We start from the raw sequence: 25,066 nt of genomic DNA, 5'->3' as shown, positions 1-25,066 counted from the left end.
ACCGCCGGCCCTGCGCCCTCCGCCCTCCGCCCTCCGCCCTGCGCCCTGCGCCCTCCGCCCGGCGCGCAGGCTGGCCCCGCCGCTCGGGGGGACGCCCCCAAGACCTTCGGCTCCCTGAATCGGTGAGCCCCTCCTCCGCCGCCTCCCAAGCTCGTCTTTCCGCCCGCGGACACCCGATGTAACACGATACAGTCCGGGCGTTTCCGGTGAAGCCGTCTCGCGACCCCGTGTGCCTTCGGGAAACTGTCCGCCGCCAGCTGCCTTCCTCAGGCCCTCTTGCCGCCCGGCCTTCGCGGCCGCGGTGCTGACTTTTCTCTCCGTTGGCACGAAAGAGAAGCCCAGCTCCCGCTGAGGGCGCGCGGAGGCGGCCCGGGAGGTACGGCGGACCCGCCGTAGCCACGCCTCCTCGGGCGGGAAAGGGCGGGGCATGCAGATTCAGAATGGCGTTTCCGTCCCAGAACGACGGGGCAACAACAGGTAGGTAAGTTCTCTTTAAAAATCCGGAGGATTGAAAATCTGCACCAGAGCCGACTGTGTGGTGAATTCTCAGAGGATTGTCGCAGAAGCAAAGGAAGTGAGACCTGGGCTGAGCGTCCGGCGACTCACCGTGAGTTGAAAGTGCGTGGTAGGAGGCCGGCGGCGGGGAGGCCTGGGCGGGGAGTATCGCTTCTCGGCCTTTTGGCTAAGATCAAGTGTAGTATCTGTTCTTATCAGTTTAATATCTGATACGTCCTCTATCCGAGGACAATATATTAAATGGATTTTTGGAGCAGGGAGATGGAATAGGAGCTTGCTCCGTCCACTCCGCGCATCGACCTGGTATTGCAGTACCTCCAGGAACGGTGCACCCCCACGGGGGAATAACAGGGTTTATAAAGAAAGATTGTGAGCGTTTCCGTTTTTCTATTCTGCGAGAGACGTAAGCGTACGCCACGGCTGTGTTTTTGCTTTCTTGTTGTGCGTATGGAACGACGGAAGAAATTTGTTTTTAGAGACTTACCGAGGCTCGAGCTCTGTGTGTGTGTGTGGGTAGTCCCGCAGCTTAATTGTGCACTTTGTTTTGTGCTGCTGTTCGGCGGTCTTCACGAACAGCGCCATACTGAGCGAGGCTCAGTGCAGTGCTTTGTCGGCTCAGCGCAAAACCTAAGGGATGTCACTTCCTCCTGCCTTAGACCTTGGTCTTCTCTGCCCTTTTCCTTCACCTCTCCCCGAATGCTGAAATCCTGCATTTTCTGCAAGAATTTCTTCTCTCTTCTGTCTCCATGCTCTTCCTGTACTCGTTAAAATGCTGCGGGCAGGGTTTTGACGGGGTTCAAGACAGGCTGCCCCAGGACGTGGCGCTCTGGTATCCGAGCTGAAGACGGACAAAGGCTCGGAAGACTCAGGAAGAACATTTGACCTTCCCCCCAAGCTGCTTAAAAGAATTTAACGGAGAAGGCTGTTGATGAACATAATCCGTAACCAATCTGTAAATGACAATGTGGGTGAGTATATTCTGAGCTAAAATGTGAGGACCGTGGCCCAGAGCCTTCCCGAAGGAAGAAAGGGCGCCGAAGAAGTGGGGTGTACAGAGTCGTTGTATACCCCCAAAGAGGATGTTTCACGTGTGATTGAAATGTCCCTTTTACAATAGTCGTGAGGCTGCTCTGTGGGCACAGCGATTGATGGACACAGCCGGTAGGTCTGCTGTCTCGGTGGACACAGCAGGGTGGCAGGTCTGTAGTCTCTAGCTGGGTGGTCACTGGTGAGCTGGGTGCTCAAAGGTGAGCGCAACAGTCAGTTCCTAGCCTAGGGAGAGATGCTTATCCTTAAGGAAATGCCAGTGTGGGCGGAAGTTGCACCTTTATCTTAAGGGCCTTCGTTCTTGCCGTGTTTAAAGCAGATCTACAATGCATGCTCAATGGCCACGTCAGGCCCTTTTGGAAAAACCAAAGTCAGGCCGAATTAGGTTTACACCAAATGGCTTCCTCGTATACTCCACTATATCCTATTGCTTACCATCTCTATTTGTCAAGGCCTGTTCCAGGAAGGAGCTAGAACCATAAGATAGCTATAGTATAATGAAAAATAGGTGTGGTAGAAAGGCAACAAGCAGCCCATTTGGGGCCCAGCAAAAACTTGGTTGACAAACGTTTGCATTGCCATCTCCAAGGAAATTGTCTTCCTCCCCTCTGAAATCCCAAACCACTACCCCCATCCTCCTCCTTTGTCTTTAGCTCAAGATGCATACTAAGGTGGCAGCTTCGCCCATTCTGGCGAGCTGCTCAGGTTGCCTGGGTTTCTCCCAAGTATACATGTTAATTAACCTTTGATTTCCTCCTGGTAACCTGCCTTTTAAAAAATTTGACCAGCCACGAGAACCGTAGGGAAAAGAAGAGGGCGGGGAGTGGAATTCTTCCTCTTCCGCCGCCATTTCCCGACTGCCCTTCCAGGGGATGTCTCTCCCACATCCATCATTCAGTAGGAACTAGAAAGGGACGGGTGTCCTTGCTCCCTCTTGCTGCTTCCAAGACCGTTCTCACACCAGCCTCAGAACGGAACAGTGGGGCCCGCCCGGTGGCGCAGGGGTTAAGTGCGCACGTTCCGCTTCGGCGGCCCCGGCCCGGGGTTCGCCGGTTCGGATCCTGGGCGCGGACATGGCACTGCTTGTCGAGCCATGCTGTGGCAGGCGTCCCACCTATAAAGCAGAGGAAAATGGGCACGAATGTTAGCTCAGGGCCAGTCTTCCTCGGCAGAAAGAGGAGGCTTGGCAGCAGATATTAGATCAGGGCTAATCTTCCTTAAAAAAAAAAAAAGGAACAGAAACAGGAGCTTCGGTCTCACGTCTTCCGTCTCTACTCCCCGTGTCCCTCCTTGTTGCACTCGCTGGCCTCCACAGCACTCCAATTAATTCCTTCAAGATGTTAATTCCTGGCTTCTCTTGATTTCTCTAACGTTGCTCCTGTCCCAATGTTTCCTGATCTCAATGTCCCACCCCCAAAAGACGATCGTTACCGAGCAGCTCCCGCTGAGAGCCACAAAGATCCAACCTGGAACCGAGGCAAAAATTATGGGCTTCTCACTTCCTTGCGTGTTGACTGTGCCCGGGATTTCGTTTATACAGGTGACTGAGTGACAACAAGGAGAGGTCAGCACCGTTGAAGGAAGTGTCATTACTTATAGTTCCCAAGACAGGGGGGCGTGCCCGTGCCACCCCACACAGAGCCACATGGGGAAGCGCCCGGGAGGCAGGAGAGGAGAAAGCATGGCCTGTATTGAGGAGGGCCGGGGAGGACAGGCCGAGGCAGGGGAGGCAAGTCTGAGCCAGCTTCCGACTGGATGGCTGGGATGTAGCCGGGTGGGCTCTGGGCTCTAGGGGTGGTCTCTCTGTCGGGTACCTGGCTCTGGGGGGACAGCGGGCAGGGGCAAGATGGGCCAGAAGTGTGAGAGTAAATAAAGGAGGGGGTGCGGGCACGGGCTCTGGACTGGTGCGTTTGCACATGAGAGGCGGGCTCGCAGGCAAGTGGGTTACCGTCCCTGGGGGTCAGCGAGCCCCGGAGGGGCAGTCTCCTCCAGGCTGGCAGGCCCTCAAGATGCCAAAGCATCCTGAAATATAGAAAGCTTAAAAACATGATGCATACATACAGTTGATAATGATTGCATGGTTTTGTTTGTTTCTTTGCTTTTGAGGAAGATTAACCCTGAGCTAACATCTGCTGCCTATCTTCCTCTTTTTGCTGAGGAAGGCTGGCCCTGAGCTAACATCTGTGCCCATCTTCCTCTCCTTTATACCTGGGACGCCTGCCACAGCATGGCTTGCTGAGCGGTGCCGTGTCTGCACCTGGGATCCCAACCGCCAAACCCCAGGCCGGGAGCGGAACGTGCGCACTCCACCGCTGCGCCACAGGGCCGGCCCCTGTATTGTTTTTTCTAAAGATTGGCACTTGAGCTAACAACTGCTGCCAATCTTCTCTTTTTTTGTTTCTCCTTCCTTTTCTCCCCAAAGCCCCAGTACATAGTTGTATATTCTAGTTGTGAGTGCCTCTGGTTGTGCCATGTGAGACGCCGTCTCAGCGTGGCATGACGAGCGGTGCCACGTCCGTGCCGAGGATTCGAACCCTCAAAACCCTGGGCCGCCGAAGCGGAGCGAGCGAACTCAACCGCTCGGCCATGGGGCCGGCCCCCGATGATAACTGTATTTTGATCTGTCTGATCCAGGGATTACCTAGGGGTGGAGAGTGGAAAGGCACAGAGGGTCCGGGTGGAAGCTTTCCACTCGAGAAGAGAGTGGGACATACACCTCTACTACCAAGGCATCCGCCGCGAGCTCAGGTTCCCGGATGAAGAGCGTAAATTAGGGTTCATCCATTCCAGGAATATTTGTTGAGTGACGACTGTGTGCTAAGACCGGGGAACGGGGCCATAGGCGTGACAAAGACAGACCCCTGCTCTGAGAAAGTTTCTAGTCTCCGAGAGAAAGAAAACAGAACAGTCAGTCATCCTGGATCCACAATCATTTCCTAATCTGGAATCCCTGAAAACCATTTCTTCTCACGAGTTGCCCACGCTCGTTTGTCGGCAAAAGATCCCCTCAAGGGAGGCAAGGCGTCGGTTTCTGTGTATCCTGCCCAATGATAGAAAGAGAGCCTAGAAGTTGATGAGAAGCAGCTGAACGCCCCATCGAAAAGGGGCAAAAAATAGACGGATGATAGATCGTCGGATAAGTTTGGCGTTGGGGAAGGCCATCTAACTGTGACTCAAAATCCAGAAGCCCAACTTTTAGGAAAGATTGATGTACTTGAGTTACAGAAAACCTAAATTCTCTGCAGAACACAAAACATCATACGCGAAGCAAAAGACAAATGAAAAACTGAGGAAAAAATCGCCAATAGATCACAGAAAAGCATAATCACCAATGATATGAGGAGATCCTAGAAACTGACGAGAAACAGCTGAACACCCAGCAGGAAACGGGCAAAGATCGAGAGGTGACAGGGGAAAAGAAACACGGGTATACGCTGGCATCTTCCCCCGGGCTGACCTTACCTCTCCGCGCCCCTGTCTGTCCTCTCCAGTCTGTGGCGCCCGCGCATCCCGCAGACGATCCGTAGGAGTATCGATCCGCTCCCTCCGTGGCATCCTGTACGTGACCAAAAGTGAGGCCATTTCGTTACGCTGAGTGGCCCCCGCCCCTCCGCTGGGTGACTAGTCGCTGCTCTGCACGTACTCTCAAAACGGCCCCGTGCTCTCCCGGTGGATGGGCTCCGCTTACTATGGACTCCCGCATAGCTCGATAAATTAAAACTTTGTTCTGTGAGTTTCTCTCCAGGAACAGGCTGACCACAGGTCACACCTACACAGTATCCATCACAGCTGACAGGAAAATGGAACAGTGTCGTGCCTGCATCCCGTCACGGCCATTTCTGAACCCCCTCCTTACTGCTCATTTCCCCTGTGTAACTGCCTCAAGATTCTGTAATTCTGGAAGAGGGGTTTTTGAGACATGACTCACCCGTCTTCCGATTGGCCGGCTAATCCCATTAAACTTCCTTTCTCCATCTCTAACTCGTTGTGATTAATTGGCTCAGAGGGCGGCGAGCAGAGCGAGCCCATTGCTCGGTACGGGCGCCACGGATGGGGCGGGAAGCTGGGGGCCCGGCACGCCAGGGGCGGCCATGAGACTCTCGGGCTCCCGGGCCCCCCAGTCAGGGAGGGAGGTGAAGCCTCCGGTGAAACGGGGCAGCAGAGTGTTTAGGGGCTCCTGTTGTCCGGGGCGGGCGGGGCGTCCCCTCCAAAGCAGAGGGAAGTTGCTGCCTCTTTGTCCCCCGACCACTGGGAAGGAAGCCCAGGGCCCCGGGAGCCTCTTCCGGTTCTGGAAGCATCACGTTCCACCCCTGCAAGTACACACACCGGTGACGCAAAGGACCTTCAGCTTGGACGCCGGCCCGGAGCGCAGAGGGGCTGTGAAGCCCTCCCAGTGCGTGGGCGGCGGCCCCCCTGCTTGGGCCGCACGACCCGGTGGACCCTGTCATGTTGGGGACAGGGGGCAGGTCAGCCAGGAAGAAATGCTGTGTGGAGTTTATGGCCATCCAGCCACAGTGGAGGATCACAGCGTGGGCCTTCGGGTTCCCAGAGCCAGGCCAGGCCAGGCCAGGCCACCTACAGCGGAGACTTCTCTCCCTTCTGAAGAGCAGCTCCCTGCACGCTACTGGGCCTTGGGAGAGACGGACGTGGACCGCGGGTCCCGGACTGTCCATCAGGCCTCCAGGTCGTGACGTCCGGGGCGGGGCGGGGCGGGGCCAGCAGCAGCGGCCGAGGCCGCAGCAGGGCCATCAGAAGGTGGACGTGGTAGACCAGGATCCAGCCTGAGCAGGAGGAGGGGCCTGAATAAGAGGCCCTGGACGGGCCGGCCCGGGGGCGCAGCCGTTAAGTGCGCACGTTAGGCTTCTCGGGGGCCCAGAGTTTGCCGGCCCGGAGCCCAGGTGCGGACGTGGCACCGCTTGGCAAAAACCATGCTGTGGTAGGCGTCCCACATATAAAGGAGAGGAAGATGGGCACGGGTGTTAGCTCAGGGCCAGTCTTCCTCAGCAAAAAGAGGAGGATTGGCAGTAGTTAGCTCAGGGCTAATCTTCCTCCAAAAATATATATAAATAAATAAAGAGGCCCTGGACAAGCCACCGACAGGCAGAGTGACCCTGCCAGCCTTTGTGGTTGGCCACCCCAGGCCTGGCACGATGGGCACGTGAACAGTGGGGCCACGATAGTGGCCATGGAGGCCACACGCGGCTGGACACCCCTTCCGGGGGACCTCAATCCCGAGCACGGTGGGGGTGCGAGGGCCCAGCCATTTCACCCCGGGGCCGCGGGGCTCCTCTAGGGGCCGGGGGCGTTTCAGAGCCTCCCTTTGAGCGGCCCAGCCTTGGTCGGGCCGCATGGGTGCCGAGGCTCTCCCCCTGCAGAAACCTGCCTCCGCCCTTCTCCGTCTTTCAAAGCAGTGAGCTCCCCAGCCCCAGTCAGCCGTTCACACCCCTCGCTCCGGCTCGACGGCTTCTTCCCAGACGACCCAACCCTTCCTTCCTCTGTGACTCCGACTCCAAAAGTCAACCTTCTACCAAAACCCAACCGCTCAGTAAGACACGGGCAAAGCTCACACAGCTCACGGGACTAGTAATGAACGTGGTTCTGTAGAGGGAGACGTGCATATTAAAATGGCACTGAGAGAGAACCTATTTTTCTTTCTTTATTTTTGAGGACGATCAGCCCTGAGCTAACACCTGCCACCAATCCTCCTCTTCTTGCTGAGGAAGACTGGCCCTGAGCTAACACCTGTGCCCATCTTCCTCCACTTTTATACGTGGGACGCCTGCCACCGCACGGCCCAACAAGCAGTGCCGAAGTCCACACCGGGGATCCGGACCAGCGAACCGGGGCTGCAGAGGCGGAATGTGCGAACTTAACCACTGGGCCACCAGGCCGGCCCCTGAGAGATTACTTATGACCTGTGAGTTTGGCCCAAACCCAAGAGTCTGATAACACCGTGGGTTCGGTTAGCCAGGCTGCAGAAACAGGAACAGCTTGAGAACTCTCTGGGTGCTCCTGGAGTCCCCGTCTCTGAGCCGTGGCTCCCCAGTCCTTTGGGGCGCCGGTACCAGGGACCATGAGGGTGCAGCGCCTTAGCGAAGCCCATGGCGCCTGGACGAGGCCCGGTGCCAACCGCAGCTGGGCGGGCCCGGCTGTCTGTGCACGCGGCTCTGAGCAGGCTGGGGGCCTGCCGGCGACCGGGTCCCGGCTGGAGGGAACCAGGCTCCCAGGAGGCCCCTGCGCGCACTAGACGGTGAGGTGAGCAACGTCGACGGGAGCCGCTTCTCCGCCAGGAACGCGATTGTCTGAGGGTCCAAATACCTGGGACAACGTTGACAAAGTGACCACCGAAGAACGCGGGCCCGAGCAGAGGGGGTCTTGGATCCGGGAGGCCCGAAGAGCCGCCGTCCTTAACCACGTGCCAGGCACCGGGTGGGCGAGATTGATGGACTGTCTCGTTCAATCCCGATCCATTCGCTCGTCCATTCGGCAAACAGTCAGGGGCTGAGCGGGCGCCGGTGGAGGTGGAAGTGCAGGAGACAGAGCGGTGGAGGAAGGAGTCCGGGTGGGATCTGCCCGGGGGGTGGCCGGGCTAAGGACAAAGCCCCAGGGTAACGTGTCAGGAGCGGGTCAAGGGGCCCAAAGCTCCGGCTATAAAACGGAGAAGTCCTGGGGATGCGATGGACGGCCCGGTGGCTAGAGTCCATCTCACCGTATTGCATGTTAGAAGGTTGCTAAGAGAGTAAATCTTAAAAGTTCTCATCCGGGCGGTTGAGCTCGCGCACTCCGCTTGGCGGCCCGGGATTGGCCGCTTCGGATCCCCGTGCGGACCCACCGCTTGTTAAGCCACGCTGTGGCCCCCGGCGCGCATATAAAGTGGAGGAATATGGTCACGGATGTTAGCTCAGGGCCAGTCTTCCTCAGCAAAAAGAGGAGGGTCGGCGGTAGATGTTAGCTCAGGGCTGATCTTCCTGAAAAAAAAATGAAAGATGAAGTACGTTCTCATCGCAAGAAAAAAAATCTGTAACTTTGTATGGTGACAGATGGTAATTAGGCTTACGGCGGTATCATTTCGCACTGTGTACAGCTACCGAATGGTTACGGCGTACACCCGACACTAATGTAATCTTATATGTCAGTTATACCTCAAGTTGTTAAAAAACCCATATTTTGATTGACCTCTGACATAATCTCCTTGTACCCAATTCGAGTCAACAAATTTCCTCCACGGGCAAGAAAAAAATAACAAAAACAAAAGACCACCAGGGGCTGGTGCGAGCGACTGGGAAACTCAAAGCCCTCGCTTTGGGTTTTGGGGCGCGAGGGGCACCTGGGGTGGGGGTGGGGGTGTGGCGCGGTGGCTCCCACGGGCCCCACGGGAGGTTTCCTGAGGGCCTGGTGCCGGCCAGAAGTGAGCGGCAGAGACGTCTGCGGCCGCAGGGAGGGCCAGGGCCGACCCACGCCGGGCATTTCCGCAGGGGCCTCGGAGCTGACCTGTCCAGAAGGGGAGCAACGTCCTGGGGGTCCCGCGGCCCCTGGCGCGGCGCTGAGAACCGGGGAGAGGGCGATCGTCCGCTCCCCACGCGAGAGGGGGAAAGCCCAGGAGTCACAGAGCCGAGAGCCCGGGCACGGTCGGGCAGGGACGTGACCGGGGATGTCCCCTGCCCCTAGCAAAACCACCGCGTTCCAGGCCTCGCGCCGGCCGACCCGCGCGTGTCCGACCAGCAACCCTCCTCCCCTCCTGCGCTTAGGGCTTCCCTCTCGTAGACTCCGTCGGTTTAGCGGGACCTGGGCTCCAGACGCGGGCGGTGGTCTTGGGACAGGGTGAGGCCCGCAGGTCAGCCGCCTGGGCTCAAATCCTGACTCGGCTGCCTGCTCGCTGTGTGGCAGCGGACACGTTTCTCAACCTCTCTGGTCTCGGTTATCCCGTCTGCGAAAGGAGCTGATAATAGCTTCAGCCCGCTCTAGGGTCTCGAGGATGCAAGCAGGTTAAGACGTACGAGGGAGTGCAGCGCAGCGCCGGGCGCGAGGCCCCGGTGGGGTGAGGGTTCGTGCCCCGCAGGGCCGACGGAACGGAGGAGTCAGGGAGGTTGGGGCCGCCCGTGGAGCCTCCCAGGCCCTGCAGCTCACCGCAGGCTTCGCGGAGAACCGAGGGAAGAAACGGGCGCCCGCCTGGCGGAGCGGGGGCTCTGGGTCGCGGAGGCTGGGCGCGGGGCCGGGGCGGAGACCGGCGCCCTCGCTCCCGCCCGAGTTCGCTCCCGCCCCAGGTCGGGGCCCCGGCTGGCGGCGCCGGGAGGACGCTCCTGTACCGGACGCACCGCGACGACGCCGCGGCTTGTCTTCGGGAGCGCGCGGACCGCCGTCGTCCCACAGCTCCCTTCCGCGGACGCCCTCCCGCCGCCCGACCCCAATGGCCCCGCCTCCGTCCGGGAGCGGGGCGGCGGGCGGCAGGCGCGGCGGCCTCCAGCGCCCGCGCGGGCTTCCGCGGAAGCCGGGGTGGTGCCGGGCCGACGGGGCCCGGGCGGAGCGCGACCCTGGCGGCCACGCCTCCCCGGGCGGGGCATGCAAAGAGCGCCGGGGCCTCCCGGGGAGGACCGGAGGGCTCGGAACCGGGTGGGAACGTGGACCGGGAGTGCCGAGGACAAGGCGGCGGCGCCGCGGCCGGAGGGAAGCGCCGGCGGGCGAGCCGAGGGTGTGGCCCGAGGGCGATGCGGCTCACCGTGACTTGAATATGGATGACAGTGCGACGGCGACGGCGAGGGGACGGGCTACGGGCATCGCTTCTCGGCCTTTTGGCTAAGATCAAGTGTAGTATCTGTTCTTATCAGTTTAATATCTGATACGTCCTGTATCCGAGGACAAAATATTAAATGGATTTTTGGAGCAGGGAGATGGAATAGGAGCTTGCTCCGTCCACTCCGCGCATCGACCTGGTATTGCAGTACCTCCAGGAACGGTGCACCCCCTCGGGGGCAGAAAGCAGTGTTGGCAACGACAGGCTGGTTGGGCTCTGGGGCGGTTACAACTGTTTCTCTGGTTTTTGCGACTGGTTACCAAGCGTAGTCTTTTTGCTGGTTCGGTTGCTTTCTGCTCCCTGTGTGCGCTTGGGGGTTTCCGGCTCTCTCATGTAGAAGATGGTGTCTTGAGTCTTAATCTGTTGCTTAGGGTGTGGACGGAAACCTCGGCAACACGGCCCCGGCGGTAGACGTCCGTCTAAGGTTAAATTCCTTTGTTTCGGGGCCGCCCCGTGGCCAAGTGGGTAAGATCGCGCGCTCTGCTTCGGCCACCCAGGGTGTCGCCGGTCCAGGTCGTGGGCGCGGACATGGCGCTGCTCATCAGGCCCCGCTGAGGCGGCGTCCCACACGCCCCAGCTAGGAGGACCCGCAACGAAAATATACAACTATGTACCGGGGGGGCTTTGGGGAGAAAAAGCACTTAAAAAAAAAATTTCTCTGTGTGTTTCGAATCATGCGAGAGAACCAGCGAACTTCTGTCCAGCTCTCTTGTTAGTGACGTCTAGCCCCCCGGGCTCTCCCTCGCGGGACTCCGGGCACCTGCCGCGCGGTGCCGCGACCCGGCGGAGCGAGGCCCCGGGAGCGGAGGTCACGCGCCGCGGGTCGAGCGGTGAGTCGCCTTTGCCGGCAGTCGCACCGCAGGGGCCGGGCCTGGAGCCGAGTGGTCGGGCTCCAGAGTCCCCGAGGGGCGCGTCTGAGGCGTCCCTTCCACGGGGGACCGCCCGTGGTCGCCGTCATGTGTCTGCCGCCCCCTGTGCAGCCGCCAGGATCAATCCCGTCACACTCTGTCCCGGGGTGTGTCGGCCACCACAGGGAGGTGCGGGGCTCCCCCTCAGCTCTCGTCGGCGCCTCCCCCACCCCGGCCTCCTGAAACTCTCTCAGCCGCCTGCCACCTCTCCCGTGTATTCGCCGCCTCTTCTCTCGAGTGTTGTCTTCATCCGCCTGCTTGACCTCGCCCTCCGGCCCCTGAGGTTGGCCCAGGCCGACAGGGTGGGGACGAACAGTTTCTGGTAGAAATACATCAGGCGGATGCGTTGTGAATAGGTGGGCGCCGCCTCCCATTTAGGTGACTTAAATCCCGTTCCTTCCTGTAGCCCTAGAATCTCTCTGCCGGACCCCTACCGCCCAGAAGAGACGACAGGCCGATGGGGTCACGCCTCCAAAGGCCTTCCCTGAGAGGGAGGGAAATTCGGCCGGGGAGCTGTGTGGCGGTGTTGATGCCCTTTGGCTGCACGGCGGGCTCTCCTGGGGGCTCGATGAAATCAGACGCCGTCCCAGCAGCACCATACGGCAACGGGATTGGGATCTCTGGGGTGGGGGCCCGAGGGTTTCCGGCGCACGGTGTGCCTCCGGGAAGCACTCCTTGGAGCCTCCGGTGAAGACTCTGCCGGTCAGCTTCCTGCGAAACAACGGATTTTCCACGACGGTGAAAGCGTTCGGCGCGCTCCTGCAAAGCCAGTCACGAGTGGGTTTCCGACAGTCCCAGGCCGGCTTCGCGTTTAACACACCGGAGGCGCTTGGCAAGCGGTGTGGGAACGAGGCCATAGTGAATTCCCTGGTTCTGTCACAGGCAGAGGACCACCCGGCCCTAGCAGGTGTGAAGGAAACGGGGACCCCTCTCCCTGGTCTGACGGGCGAATCTAGCCAGCGAGCTGCAGAGGCTTAAAGTCAGTAGGCCGGAAAGCCAAGCTGTCCTGTGAGGCAGCCGTGCAGGCCTGGCAAGCCTGTGTCTAGACGACCTTGCAACCCCTCCCCCCGTGACTGAAGACGCCAGCGGGATGCATCAGCAGCGGAAGAGATGGCGGGTACCTCCCTCTCACGTTGCCCGGCTGCGGTTCCCAGAGACTGAGGGAAAGAGTGAGGACCCTGGTCCTTGCCCCCTGCCCACGCATAGATAGCACTGACCTTACAGGCCCCGTGTCACGTATCACCAGAAAGTTCTCGTTGTCCTTGCAAGATGACTATCAGATGTGTAGGCCCTTTCCTGCACCTACCCTGCTTTGTTAACAGGCGTGTGAACTGCGCTCAGACCTGGAGACCTCAGAGTCCTCTGGTGGACCGTTTCCTAGGCTTCGACCTCCTCGCTTTGGTTACCGAATAAGCTCCTTTAATTCACCTTCCCCCAGACTCTCTAGTTCAGTCCACACGGGGAGGCCTTGGGACCCGTGTGGGAATACGTTGAGAGCCAGTCCCGTAGCTTCTGTGTTGAGCTGCCCTCTGCGGGACCGGATGCACCTCCTCCCGCCCCCCACCACCGAATTTGTTTTGGATGTTGAGACGGATGACACCACACACGAACCAAGAGGGTATGAAAAGGTTTATAACTCACACGATGAGGCTTTCCGGGGAGAGCCGGGTGGCTCCCAGGCAGATTTGGAACCCAAGGAAAGGAGACCGGGCTGGTGTTTTTATGGTGGGGAGCGGACGGAGGACCCGGGGTAAGGCTTTCACATCAGCTTGCCCGGCCGGGCGCAGGGCGGGAGGGGCAGAGGGAGTGGCGGGGCTCGAAAGCTGGCGGCCCTCAAACATCAAAACGAAGTCAGACTAGTGCTCGCTGCTTTCTGCTCCATGAAATGGGCGTGGAAAGCCGCCTTCCACGGGCACCGTACAGATGAAAGGGGACCTTCGTGACCCCGCCTTCCACAGCAGACAGTCAACAAACGTCCGTGGGATCAGAGTCTGATGGCCAGCCAGCAGCCTCTTGGCATCTGCAGACGATGGTTCCCCAACTGAACGGCCTCGGTCTCATCTAAGGAGGGCCCCAGCCAGAGCCAGGGTGGGGCGAGGCGGGGGTGTGGGCTCCCGTGAGAGGCTGAACCAGCTGGCCTAGTCTGGGATGTGAATGAGTCTGCGAGGGGACCGACCTGGGGGTGGGGGTCGATTACGGTAGGAAAGAGCCCACGAGAAGCAAGCTTTCCCTGAGGCAGTTCCGAGAGGCCCAGATCATAACCTCGAGGTGGCTGGGCAGGCCGGCGGGGTGCGCACCGGTCCCCTCATTTGCCCACGCTCTTGCCTCAGGCTCCAGTGCCCAGCTTCCCTCCTCATGTCAACATGCACCCCCCCGCCCCCCCCCCCCTTGGTAATTCTGACTTGTCCTATGAGCCCTCTCGGATGTCAGGAAGGCCTTCCAGATCCAGCTGGCTTCCTGATCCGTCCCACCTTCTCATTTATTGGGGGTGTGTCGCATGCTCCCGCCTGTAGGGAGAGACACAGAGCCAAACGGGAGAGGCCTCGGGCCTCAAGGGGGTCACGACCAGCGTGGGAGCCACAACCACGTGTTCATCTGTCACGGTCCCCGCCTCCTCATCGAACCTCGAGTTCTGGCCATTGGGGCAAGCGTCGTAGTCCCGGTCCTGGGCCGGCCGGTCCTCGGAGTCAGGAACGGCGTCTGGCCCATCTCTACTTCCAGGACCAAGCGCAGGCCCTGGCGGGTCAAGGGTCAAGTCACAGGTGATCGATGACCGTTCGTTAGGTTGAAACCGGCGGTGATGGCAGGAGGCCCAGAGTCTGGTGGGGTCAGACCCCGGACCCCAGCTCCGACACTCGTAGCTGTGTCTTCCTGAGCAAATCCGTTTCCCCAGGGTAGAGACAGGAGCTTTATCACTCGGCCTCCTGTTTGGTGGGAGGGTCCGTCCACTCCGTGGTGCCTGTCCCTTCCGGAACCGGCACGCATCCCTTCTCCCGAGAGAATTGTTAACCCTACCCGCGCCCCCCACTTGACCGCGAACGCCCAGGGGGCAGGGATCGGGGCACAGTCACCTCTCAGTGTCGGGCTCTGTCTGATGGGTGCGCAGCCGTCATCTGCCTGGAGGGGATGGGTCAGTCCGCGGGTGGACTCCCCGAATCAGAGGTGGTTAGGTCAGTGTGTTCTGCTACTTTTTAAAGGAGTCTTACAGAAATGTGTGTGCGACACAGTTTAGGACGAAAGGTGGCAAGTCAAATGGGTGCAGGGGAAATTCACTCATTTACACTGTACTCCGGAGTAAATACCGACCGGCTCGAAGACTTCGAAGTTCAGGAAGAGGAAGAAAACGAGCCAGAGGAAGACTTAGGACATCATTTTATAACCTCATGGGTGAAGTCCTCTCTAACTGTGACTCAAAATCTGAAAGCGACTTTTTAAAAGTTGACAAATATGATGATATAAAAAAAAACCACACAACTTTCGATGGAACCTTAAGCAAATGGAATCATCACCTTAAGTAAAGCCAACAGCCAGATGTCCGATGGGAGAAAATATTCACCGCTTCTTACATGACCTACGAAGGGCCGGCCCTCTTAATGCGTAAATTGTGGCTCCAAGCCCTTCTGATGGAGCCCGACCGACCAACCGACGGACGAGCCGGCAAAGCCCCGCAACAGGGAGTCCACAGAAGGAAAGTAAACGCGTCCCTCCAGCACGGGAGAGGACGCTCAATCTTACCCCTGATTAGGGAACTGCCGACCAAAACTGCGCCCAGGGACCATTTCCACCTGTAAGAGCGAACCCTCCCGCTGGCCCCCACCCATTCCAAGGAACGTAATCCAGGACGTCCCCTTCTCAGGACGAAACCACCCGGGGAGGGGCCCGCCCCGCGGCGTAGTGGTCAAGTTCGCGTGCTCGGCTTTGGCGGCCCGGGGTTCACAGGTTCGGATCCCGGGCGTGGACCTAGCACTGCTCGCCAAGCCATGCTGTGGTGGCGTCCCACATAAAATAGAGAAAGACTGCATAGATGTTAGCTCAGCGACAATCTTCCTCAAGCAAAAAGAGGAAGATTGGCAACAGATGTTAGCTCAGGGCCAATCTTCCTCAAAAAAGGAAAGAGGGAAGGAAGGAAGGAAGGAGAAGAAACCACCCGGGGAGTCGAGCAGAAGACGGCTCAAAGAACAGGGACGCGAGCAGAGAGGTCCTGAGTAGGGAGGAGTGGGGGTGGGGGTGGGGGTGGGGGTGGCTGAAGAGCCGTCACCATCGCGCCGTGCCGGGGCACTGGCTGAGCGAGTCGGAGGCAAGATCTCATTCACTGAACGGTTGTTGGGGGTGCAGTACGTGCGGGGAGGTGGAGAGGTGGGGAGGTGGGCAGCGGACTAAACCAAGTTCGCCGTGCCAGCTCTTGCTTCCCGGTCTTCCTTCCCCGCAGCCGCCCCTCCTCTCCGGTCTTTGCGCCCCGGGGACGCGCCAGCCGGGCTTGGGCTCCCCGCGCGCACAGGCGGTCCGGAGGGTGGAGTCGGCCCGCGGTAGCCGCGTCTCCTCGGCGGGCAAAAGGCGGGGCATGCAGATTAGAAGCGGCTGTTCAGCGCGAGAACGACGGAGCAACCAGGGATCCAGAATTTCCCGTTAAAACTGTAGAGAATGAAAAATCTGCACAAGAGCCGACTGCCTAGCGATTCCCACGGTGCTGTCAAAGGAGCAAAGGAAGGGAGACCCGGACTGAGCGGGCGGCGACTCGCCGTGAGCTGAAGGTGCGTGCTAGGCGGGCGGCGGCGGGGAGGGGACGGGCGACAGGCATCGCTTCTCGGCCTTTTGGCTAAGATCAAGTGTAGTATCTGTTCTTATCAGTTTAATATCTGATACGTCCTCTATCCGAGGACAAAATATTAAGTGGATTTTTGGAGCAGGGAGATGGAATAGGAGCTTGCTCCGTCCACTCCGCGCATCGACCTGGTATTGCAGTACCTCCAGGAACGGTGCACCTTCTCTCCCTATTATTCGTGTACTAAGTATAGACTGCAGCCTCCCGGTTCTCACTTCTTTTTCCAGGCTGGCTTTTATTTCGTTTGCACGTGTAGCTTTTTTTCCCTTTGCTTTCTGCTACTTGTGTAAACGGCCTGCGTCCTTCCGCGCTTCTCTGTTTTTCCTCGTCGTTCCCGCGAGATTTCGCGTTTCTTTGCGACGCCGCGTCCGGGGCCGGTGAGTAGATCACGCTGCCTCCGCCGGCGCTCGCTTTTCCCAGGCTGCGGTTTGGCTGCTCTTGGCTCTCGCGTTCTTTAACCAAGTAACGGGCGAGTGTCTCCGGTACCCATTCGTACTGGGTGTCGTTGGCGGCCGAGAGACTGAAATTGCGTGAGCTCCTGTAATCGCCGCAACCCCAAATCCGGACATCGGTATCCTCCGACGGGGGGAGGCGGTGTCTCCGGGGAACACACTTGAGTGACTGGCAGGGCCAAGGCTGCAGCTGGCTCGGAGGCTCCACGCCCCTCGCCGTTCAAGCCCGCCTGTCAGGAGGTGCGTACACCTTTCGTGGTCGGCCGCTGCAGTCCTGCTCTCCGAGAGGACCCCCTATGCCCGTCTGTCACAAGAAGCCTGCGCCTCCCAGCTCTTCCCCGTTTCCAGTCTCTTACCCCATTAGGCTCTCTGCGTCCTTTCGGACCTCTTCTCCAACCCCGCTCCCGTTCCTGAAACCTTGTGCTTCTCGCTGTCGTCCACCCCGCCACCCACCCCCCACCCCCACCCCCACCACCCCCAATTCTCAGGCTCCCTTCGCTGCTTGCTCTAACCTTCCCCTGAGGACATGCGTTCCTGGAGCCTGCTCACCCGGTGGCTGTTTGCTCTCTCCACCCCTCATTCCACTGGGCCTTGCTTCACGTCCCTTAGAGACCACCCTCCTCTTCCCTCACTGCCCCCCAGACAAGCGTTGAGTCGCACACCACCAGAATATACCCTCCACTGCCTCTCCTTGTTCCTGTCGTCTGTCCAGCCGCCGGTCACTCCCCTGGAGATTTTAGCTCCTGGTTCCCTGTCTCTGCCCAACACACTCCTGTCGTCATTCTCGGTGTTCTCAAAGGCGCGCAAGATGATCCTGCCGAAGCCCTGGCCTCTCAGTTCCTTGCCCTCGCCTCTACCCAAGCCACTCATTCTCCTGGCCCGACCCGCGATCTTGTCATTACCAACGGCTATAACCCCGTCCACTTCCAGCATCGCACTCTCCAGTCACCCTCTTCGACCTCCCTCTGCTACCCTTTGGTACCTGCCACCTTTCACTGTCCCTTCTCCCCCACCCCCCACCCCCAATGTCCCTGCATCCCCGTTGACCCAGATGAATTTCCTTGCACGTACCCTCAGCTCCCTTGCCACGTCCCTGCTCTGTCATACTCACGTGGCCAACCTCCACCTCTCTAACTACCCTGGGCTGCACCTGTGCCACTGAACGTCGCTGGCCCCAAAGCATACAACCGGGTGGAGCCGGCTCACCTTAACTCTCGGTATGCGCGGGGAGCGGGGGGTACTGACAAGGACATCAACATTTGCTATCCGGGATCCCACGGGCCCTTATGCAAGACGGGCCTTTTTTCCTTTCTCTCTCTCTTTTTTTTTTTTTTTTTTAAGATTTTTATCTTTTTCCTTTTTCTCCCCAAAGCCCCCTGGTACATAGTTGTATATTCTTTGTTGTGGGTCCTTCTAGTTGTGGCATGTGGGACGCTGCCTCAGCGTGGTGTGATGAGCAGTGCCATGTCCGCGCCCAGGATTCGAACAAACGAAACACTGGGCCGCCTGCAGCGGAGCGCGAGAACTTAACCACTCGGCCACCGGGCCAGCCCCAAGAAGGGCCTATTTTTATATTTGCGTCTTTTTGTGAATGACTTATAGAAGTAAAAATAACGGATAGTGGGAAACGACTTTGTTGAAAATTGACGTAAGAATTTAAACATAGCAAACCCACATCTTCCCCTCATATTTTCCAGGTTTTGAAGGTCTAAATACGTGAATCCGGCGACATCCTCCAAATGCCATGAACTGCTCATGGACCGTCAGGCCCAGCCCCGTGAAATACTGCTTCCCGATTGCAAATGCATCACTGATAGGTTCTAGCTTATCCCTACTTCTGGTTCTTCTTGCACTTACATGGTCAAAACACAATAGTCGAGGAATTTTTTTAAACCCTTGGTCGCTCATAATTCTGTCGAATTGCAAATTCTGGACTTTGGGAAAATTCATCTAGGATATTGCCATTTGAAGACGTGCAGCCTGAGATTTCACTTATATATAATCCCTGTCACCACCCTCATTAGAGTCCAGTCCTTTGCTTTCATCTTCTGATTCGTCTAATAGTCTAATAATTCATCTGCTAGAAACACGCTCCTCTGTCAGTTTTCTTTCCTTTGCCATTATGGCCGGGGGTGGGGCAGATTTCCGAATTCTCGGCTGTGTTCAGAGAAAGCAAAAATCAGACTACAAAGAGCTGTCTCCCATCTGCTTGTTTACCTTCCTGAAAGAGGATTTGATCGATACCTTTTCTTAGCGACACAAGAAGAAAACTGAAGGATCACGCCATAGGGACGACTCGCTCCACTGTTGCATCAATCCTGTAAGGGACTCCTTCATTCCTCCATTTCGTTAGTCTTGTAGACTTTTCCGTTATAGTTGGGGGTTGGTGAATAGCTGCAGAAAAAAAATATTCCTAGGATGATGAAACAGTAAGTTTTTTCGAGAGAGAGGGAAACTAAGATCGCTAAGATCCTGTGATGCATCTTAGATTTTGCGAGAGACAAAAGCAGCCCCGGGAGCTGGCCTGCCACCCACAGCTAGGCCGTGGTGGTCTCCCGGTGAATGTAAACGATCTCACAGAACGTCACCGTCAGACAAGGCCGCTATGTGACCGTGATGGATCAAGACAGAAATAAGACCACTCCGTAGTCACGTCCGAACTCAGACAAAGAAGAAGAATATAGTGTCCAAACGAGAAAATTGACCAAACACCCCCCCCCCCATCCTCGATGCTCTAATATGGGTAACTGCTGCTACTTTACCAGTTACAGCTTTGGCTATGGCCCTATTCTTCCCTCCTTCTGGGTAAGATTTGTTCAGCTACCCAGTCACAGAATTACCCCCAACTTCCTGAGAACATCTGTAGGGGAGGAAAAAAGTCTTTTCCCTTCTACCCTTCTATGTTCTCCACGGTTAGGGCTTTGTAACAAAAGACAGATCAATGAGAGAAAAATAAACAGAAGTTTATTAGCATGTGTATCTCATATATACGTGGGAGCAACTCAGGGATGAGTAACTCAAAGGGGTGGCTAGAACTTGGGCTTATATAGCTGATAAAAGAAAGAGAAAAGAACGAGGCCAGAGTCGACGTGATGATTACCATGACCGCCTCAAGGCTGAACTATGGGCAGAAATAAAAACCTACATTTTAACCTTCACTGTCACCAGATGGCCGGAGAACAACTCGGTAGTATTTCCCTGCAGTTAGAACATTTAGAAAGCCCCGGACACAAGATAAACTGTAGCTGAAAAGGGTGACCAATCAGAACTGGACTCAGCCTTAACCTTGCGTACTCTGCACCTTTTACCTTTAAAACCTGGCCACCCCAAGACCGAGGCAGCACAGGTGTTAGCTCAGGGCTAATCTTCCTCAGCAAAAAATAAAAAATAAAAGATAATTGTATTTCCAACTTGGGGCATGCCTTCCACAGTCTCCAGTGATCAAGGCACCTGCGTCACTGAGCAAACCGTGCAAACTTTAATGAAAATCCTTTAAACTTCTTGGACTTTTAAACTTCTTGGCTCCTATCATCCTCAATCATCAGGCAAAGTTAAGAAAGTTAATGGAAAAACTGGATTCAAGCAGAAGAAATCTTAAATTGCATGGGGCTATGTGAATTGAGGAAGACGTTCTAATGTTTTGCTTTTCCAGATTTAAAGAAATCTTTTCTCTTAAGCTAAATATGACTTATAGCAATTTGTAAGCAGAATTGAAGCGTTGATCTTTTTCTCCCTACCTGATCCCTCCAGAATTTGGAAACTCTTGATAAGTGAGTGTTCTTATTTTTCATGGCAATATGATTGTTTGCATAAGTTCGAATAGAATCTGTTATCCTGATAGCAGCACACGGCTGGAAACACTGGTTATATTACCAAGGCTTTGACTGGAATGTCATGTTAAACAAACAAACAAGAAACCCCCAAAACATGCATAGACTCGGATATGACCAAACAGCTTTAAGGAACAAGGATTGACTTTATGGAACAAATAAAGCCACTTGGAAATATTGGCCTGGTACCTTGCTTATAGGGTTCCCAGCAACCTTACCAGGTGAGTAAAGAAGGTCACTTCCCTGGCAGGTGCAGGAACCTCAGGCTATTTGGGGGACCTCGAAAAGAGAGGGCTTCACCCAAACGTGTAGGCATTGCAGGTGAGGTCTAATGACAAGTCCTTGACTTGGCTTTCCTGGCCTCGAGAGGCTTTTAAAGTTCAATCTGAGATTCCTTATGAAAGGTTCCAGCAAAGCAGATTTAAAAGAGCCCGTATTAGGGCCGGCCCGGTGGCACAGCGGTTAAGTTCGCACGTTCCGCTTCAGTGGCCCGGGGTTCGCCGGTTCGGATCCCGGGTGCAGACATGGCACCGCTTGGCAAGCCATGCTGTGGTAGGCGTCCCACATATAAAGTGGAGGAAGACGGGCACGGATGTTAGCTCAGGGCCAGTCTTCCTCAGCAACAAAGAGGAGGATTGGCAGCAGATGTTAGCTCAGGGCTGATCTTCCTCAAAAAAAAAAAAAAAAAAGAGCCCATATGATCCATTGCTATTCTTGCTGTACTTGTGTGAATAATTGGGCCAAGTTTATTAAAACTAGACTTATTTTGCAAACCAATGAGTCTTAATGTCACTATCTTTGGTAAAAAAAAAAAAAAAAAAAAGAGGGTGATTTTAGAGAGAAAAATTATGTTCCGGTAAAAACTATAACACACATTTGTGGATAATAGATTCTAGCTCTGTTAATTGTCTTTGAGCTTTTTGTTTCCTGCCTGTAAACCGGACTGGATCCTGAATCCTTCTAGTTTCCTCCAATATCTGATACACATCAAACTAACGTTTTCCGTTTTTTCCATCCTTTTCACTTGAAGTCATTAAAAACTGAAGCCACCCTTTTTTCCCGAGGCCCTGAAAACTGAAACTGGACGGCTTGGTGTAAACTTAAGAGAGATCACCACGCTGGCCCATGTTTAGAGACTCTTCATGTGTGTTGCTGTATAGGCCACTTAAAAGCTTTATCTGAACACCCAATGACATCATCAGAGACATTGCAAAATGCAAAGGCTGTTTCGACCCTGACATCTGGAAATCTTTTTGACTGGCCATCCCCTGGGCTGAGAAATTAACTTGTAATTGGCTCCAACCATTAACCTTGTTTTTCTTTTGTTCGTCAGATTTCACTTGAGTTTCCAGGCCCAACCTTGATTGGTTTACAGGCCTCTTCTCTTGGATTCCCTAAGGATTGAGATCCATTATGGAGGGGATACTAAAATTTGGGCTGTGGGCTGGCCCGGTGGCACAGCGGTTAAGTTCGCACGTTCCGCTTCAGTGGCCCGGGGTTCGCCGGTTTGGATCCCGGGTGCAGACATGGCACCGCTTGGCAAGCCATGCTGTGGTAGGCGTCCCACATATAAAGGAGAGGAAGACGGGCACGGATGTTAGCTCAGGGCCAGTCTTCCTCAGCAAAAAGAGGAGGATTGGCAGCAGTTAGCTCAGCGCTAATCTTCCTCGAAAAAAAAATTAAATTTGGGCCGTCTAAGATGTGTGGTCGTCTATGTAATTATAAAATATGAACTTAAGTGTTGTTCCAAAGCCCTTGATCAGGGCACTAAAATGTTAGTCATGCAGAGCATTCCCCGCTCTCCCCACCTAGCAACCCAAAATATTTTAAAGTAAAGGTAAAAGGATTTCATTTCTCTGACCCTGATCTTTGCCCTTGCACAGCAGGAAGTAGCTGGCACGGTCTTCGCCCCCATTCCGCAAGATTGAGGAGTGATCATAAGACAGTGGGGATTGAAACCGAGAATGACAGAGTTAAAATTTTCCCTGGATTAGGGTGAAACCATGCCTGTTACCCACAAGGCTGACGTGGGAAACAAAGTAACCAAAGTTTCTGGGCTTGTTTTGCAGAACAACAGGAGGACTGCTGCTAAGAGAGCAACTTGCTGACAGCCTCCCTCACCTGACTAAGGATTGCACAGCGGTGTCTGGACGCCACCCTGCCACTGGCAAGCCACATGATGCTGACTCAAGCCACCACCTACGTTCAGCCCATGCTGCACTCTGATGCCTCCTACACGGGACTGGATGGGGCCCAAACAGCCGAGGGGGCACTTGGGCATCAAGGGACCTGAATACTCCCCAAATTGATCAAAGGTGTCGCCCTGGCAAACCTATGATTAAGAGGGGGAAATGACAAAAGAAAGAGATAAGAACGAGGCCAGAGTCAACGTGACCCCCTCAAGGCTGAACTATGGGCAGAAATAAAAGATTACATTTTAACCTCCACTGTCACCAGGACGGCCGGAGAACGATGCGGTCGTTTTTCCCTGCAGTTAGAACACTTAGAAAGCCCCGGGCACAAGACAAACTGTAGCTGGAAAGGGTGGCCGATCAGAGCGGGACTCAGCCCTAACGTTGCATACTCTGCACATTTTTGCCTTTCCAACCTGGCCACCCCGAGACCGGGGGGGTGGGAGGCGGGGGGTGCTCACCTATCAACTTGCGAGTTGAGGCATACTTCCCTGGTTTGCAAACGTTTAATAAAGCTTCTCTTTTCTTTAAAACTTATCTTTGCCTCATCAAGCTGCTCATTTGGGTTAACACAGCCTCTTAAAACAAAAGAAACAAAGAAGCAAAAAAACCCAGTAAGTTTCCAGACAAGTGACAAGACAAAGGGAAAGGACTTTGAGTTTCTGGGGTGGCAAACCGTGGAAAGGTAAATATGTGGGGAATGATGGAAGATAAGGGCTAGTCACCAACGTTTGTTGTGCAGAGCCCTCTGGTGCCAGTCTCTGGGCTGATAAGGGTCTAGAGTTGTCGGTGATTAACTTCTGTACAAATTTGTGTCCTGCTTTTAGGCAAATAGGGGGAGGGCAGAGAGCTTTTCTCCTGTCTGCTTCAGCTCAAAGTAATCCTTATGCCAATCCTTATGGCATGTTTTGGGGGGGGGGGAGCGGGGGCGGAGGGGGCGGGCAAATCCTGCTACCCTTCACATCCCATCCAGAGGAAGGGCTCGCTTACTTAAACTCTCCCCAAACCCCCATATAATAAGCCATTCCCGACACCCTCTTACTGAGATGCCCCACGGTTCCCCGCGGCGTGTGTCCTCTCTCGTTCTGCTACAAGAAATAAACCCAACTCGGTTCACTACGGGTGTGTTCCTGGTGGTCTTTGGCTGGGTGGTGTAGACAAGTTATTACAAGGGTCCGCCAATGGACCCTCGTGGTAATTCCAAGATGGAATGAGTTTTATTCTGTTTAAAAAGCAAAGCAAAGTCTCCCCTCTTTTCGTTGGAAGACCTATAAAAGAGAATGTAAGTCACGAAATATCAGTATTTACGAACAGAACCGCTCAAAAAGGAAACTTAAAAAAGAGAGAGCCAGAGAGAAAAGGTTGTTGATCTCATGTCTTGAAAAAAAAAAAAAAAAAAAAAAAGAACACCTCCCAGGGGTGGGGCCGGCCCAGTGGCGCAGTGGGTAAGTGCGCATGTTCCACTTCAGCGGCCCGAGGTTCGCTGGTTCGGATCCGGGTGTGGACATGGCACTGCTTGGCAAGCCATGCATGCTGTGGTAGGCGTCCCACATATAAAGTGGAGGAAGATGGGCACGGATGTTAGCTCAGGGGCCAGTCTTCCTCAGCAAAAAGAGGGGGATTGGCAGCAGATGTTAGCTCAGGGCTACTCTTCCTCAAAAGAAAAAAACGAAAAGCAAAACTCCCAGGGCAAGACAGGTTGGTAAAAGCCTAGAGGGATAGATAGATTTGTATCTGCATCTGTACATGTGTACGTGTATACAACACACAACAGTAAGAGGATGTCAGGTGGTGGGTGTTCACTGTAAAATTGTTTCAACGTAGCTGTGTGTTTGAAAAAAAGAAAAAGAAAAGAAAAAAGTGTCAGCGAAAATAATCCATAACCAATCTATAAATCAGAATTGGGGTGAGTTTATTATGAGCCAGATCTGAGGACTAGCTCAGCCAGGGGTCTTCCTTCCCCAAGAAAGGAAGGGCACCAAAGAAGTGAGGGTGTACAGAGAGGTTATATACCCTCAAAGAGCATGTATCACATGTAGTTGTTTTACAAATGTCGCGAGATTGCCCTGTTGGCACAGGGATTGATGGACACAGCAGGTAGTAGGTCTGCCGTCTGGTGGACACAGCAGGGTAGCAGATCTGTTTTCTCGAGCTGGGTGGTCACAGTGTGGGCGCAGCAACCAATTCCTAGCCTAGGGAGTGATGCTCGTCCTTAAGGAAATGCCAGTGTGGGGGAAGTTGCATCTTTATCTTAAGGCCATTTGTTCTTGTCTCTGGGGCATAGCAAATGCTTAAAGCAGATATGCAATGCGTGCTCAAAGGCCACGTCAGGCCCTTTTGGAAAAATAAGGTCAGGCCGAACTAGGTTTACCCCAAATGGCTTCCTCATGTACTCCAATATATCCTATTGCTTGCCATTTGTTTATCAAAGGAAAGAAAGCGGTGTGGAAAAGAAAAGCCTCACAGAGCTGTTTGCGTCTTTCTGGATCTGGGCTTTTCCAGGGAAAG

At 55.4% G+C, this 25,066-nt stretch overlaps 2 long non-coding RNA genes and 3 other non-coding genes across 14 annotated transcripts; 4 read left to right on the top strand and 1 right to left on the bottom strand.

Moving 5' to 3' along the window:
- Positions 1–31: 31 nt before the first annotated feature.
- On the top strand, positions 32–23,095 carry LOC106836429 (uncharacterized). Of its 10 annotated transcripts, none has more exons than XR_011493856.1 (5): positions 32–477; positions 1,299–1,484; positions 15,692–16,013; positions 18,234–20,587; positions 22,436–23,095. It is a non-coding gene; the product is annotated as an uncharacterized lncRNA (long non-coding RNA). The 10 variants fall into 10 exon arrangements; XR_006512962.2 differs by having other exon boundaries at positions 32–481; XR_006512966.2 differs by having other exon boundaries at positions 468–607.
- LOC123276525 (U2 spliceosomal RNA) lies at positions 663–853 on the top strand. The gene has a single exon (XR_006513030.1). It is a non-coding gene; the product is annotated as a U2 spliceosomal RNA (small nuclear RNA).
- On the bottom strand, positions 7,207–15,685 carry LOC139040054 (uncharacterized). Its single transcript, XR_011493860.1, has 2 exons — positions 9,055–15,685; positions 7,207–8,531 (listed from the first exon to the last, which is right to left on the bottom strand). It is a non-coding gene; the product is annotated as an uncharacterized lncRNA (long non-coding RNA).
- LOC139040106 (U2 spliceosomal RNA) lies at positions 10,337–10,527 on the top strand. The gene has a single exon (XR_011493998.1). It is a non-coding gene; the product is annotated as a U2 spliceosomal RNA (small nuclear RNA).
- LOC123276528 (U2 spliceosomal RNA) lies at positions 16,059–16,249 on the top strand. Its single transcript, XR_006513033.1, has one exon. It is a non-coding gene; the product is annotated as a U2 spliceosomal RNA (small nuclear RNA).
- Positions 23,096–25,066: the final 1,971 nt, after the last annotated feature.

Source organism: Equus asinus, chromosome 13 (genome assembly GCF_041296235.1).
Source record: "Equus asinus isolate D_3611 breed Donkey chromosome 13, EquAss-T2T_v2, whole genome shotgun sequence".
Taxonomy (NCBI): domain Eukaryota; kingdom Metazoa; phylum Chordata; class Mammalia; order Perissodactyla; family Equidae; genus Equus; species Equus asinus.
The sequence above is the reverse complement of the archived record's forward strand: the minus strand, read 5'-3'. Positions and strand labels throughout refer to the sequence as shown.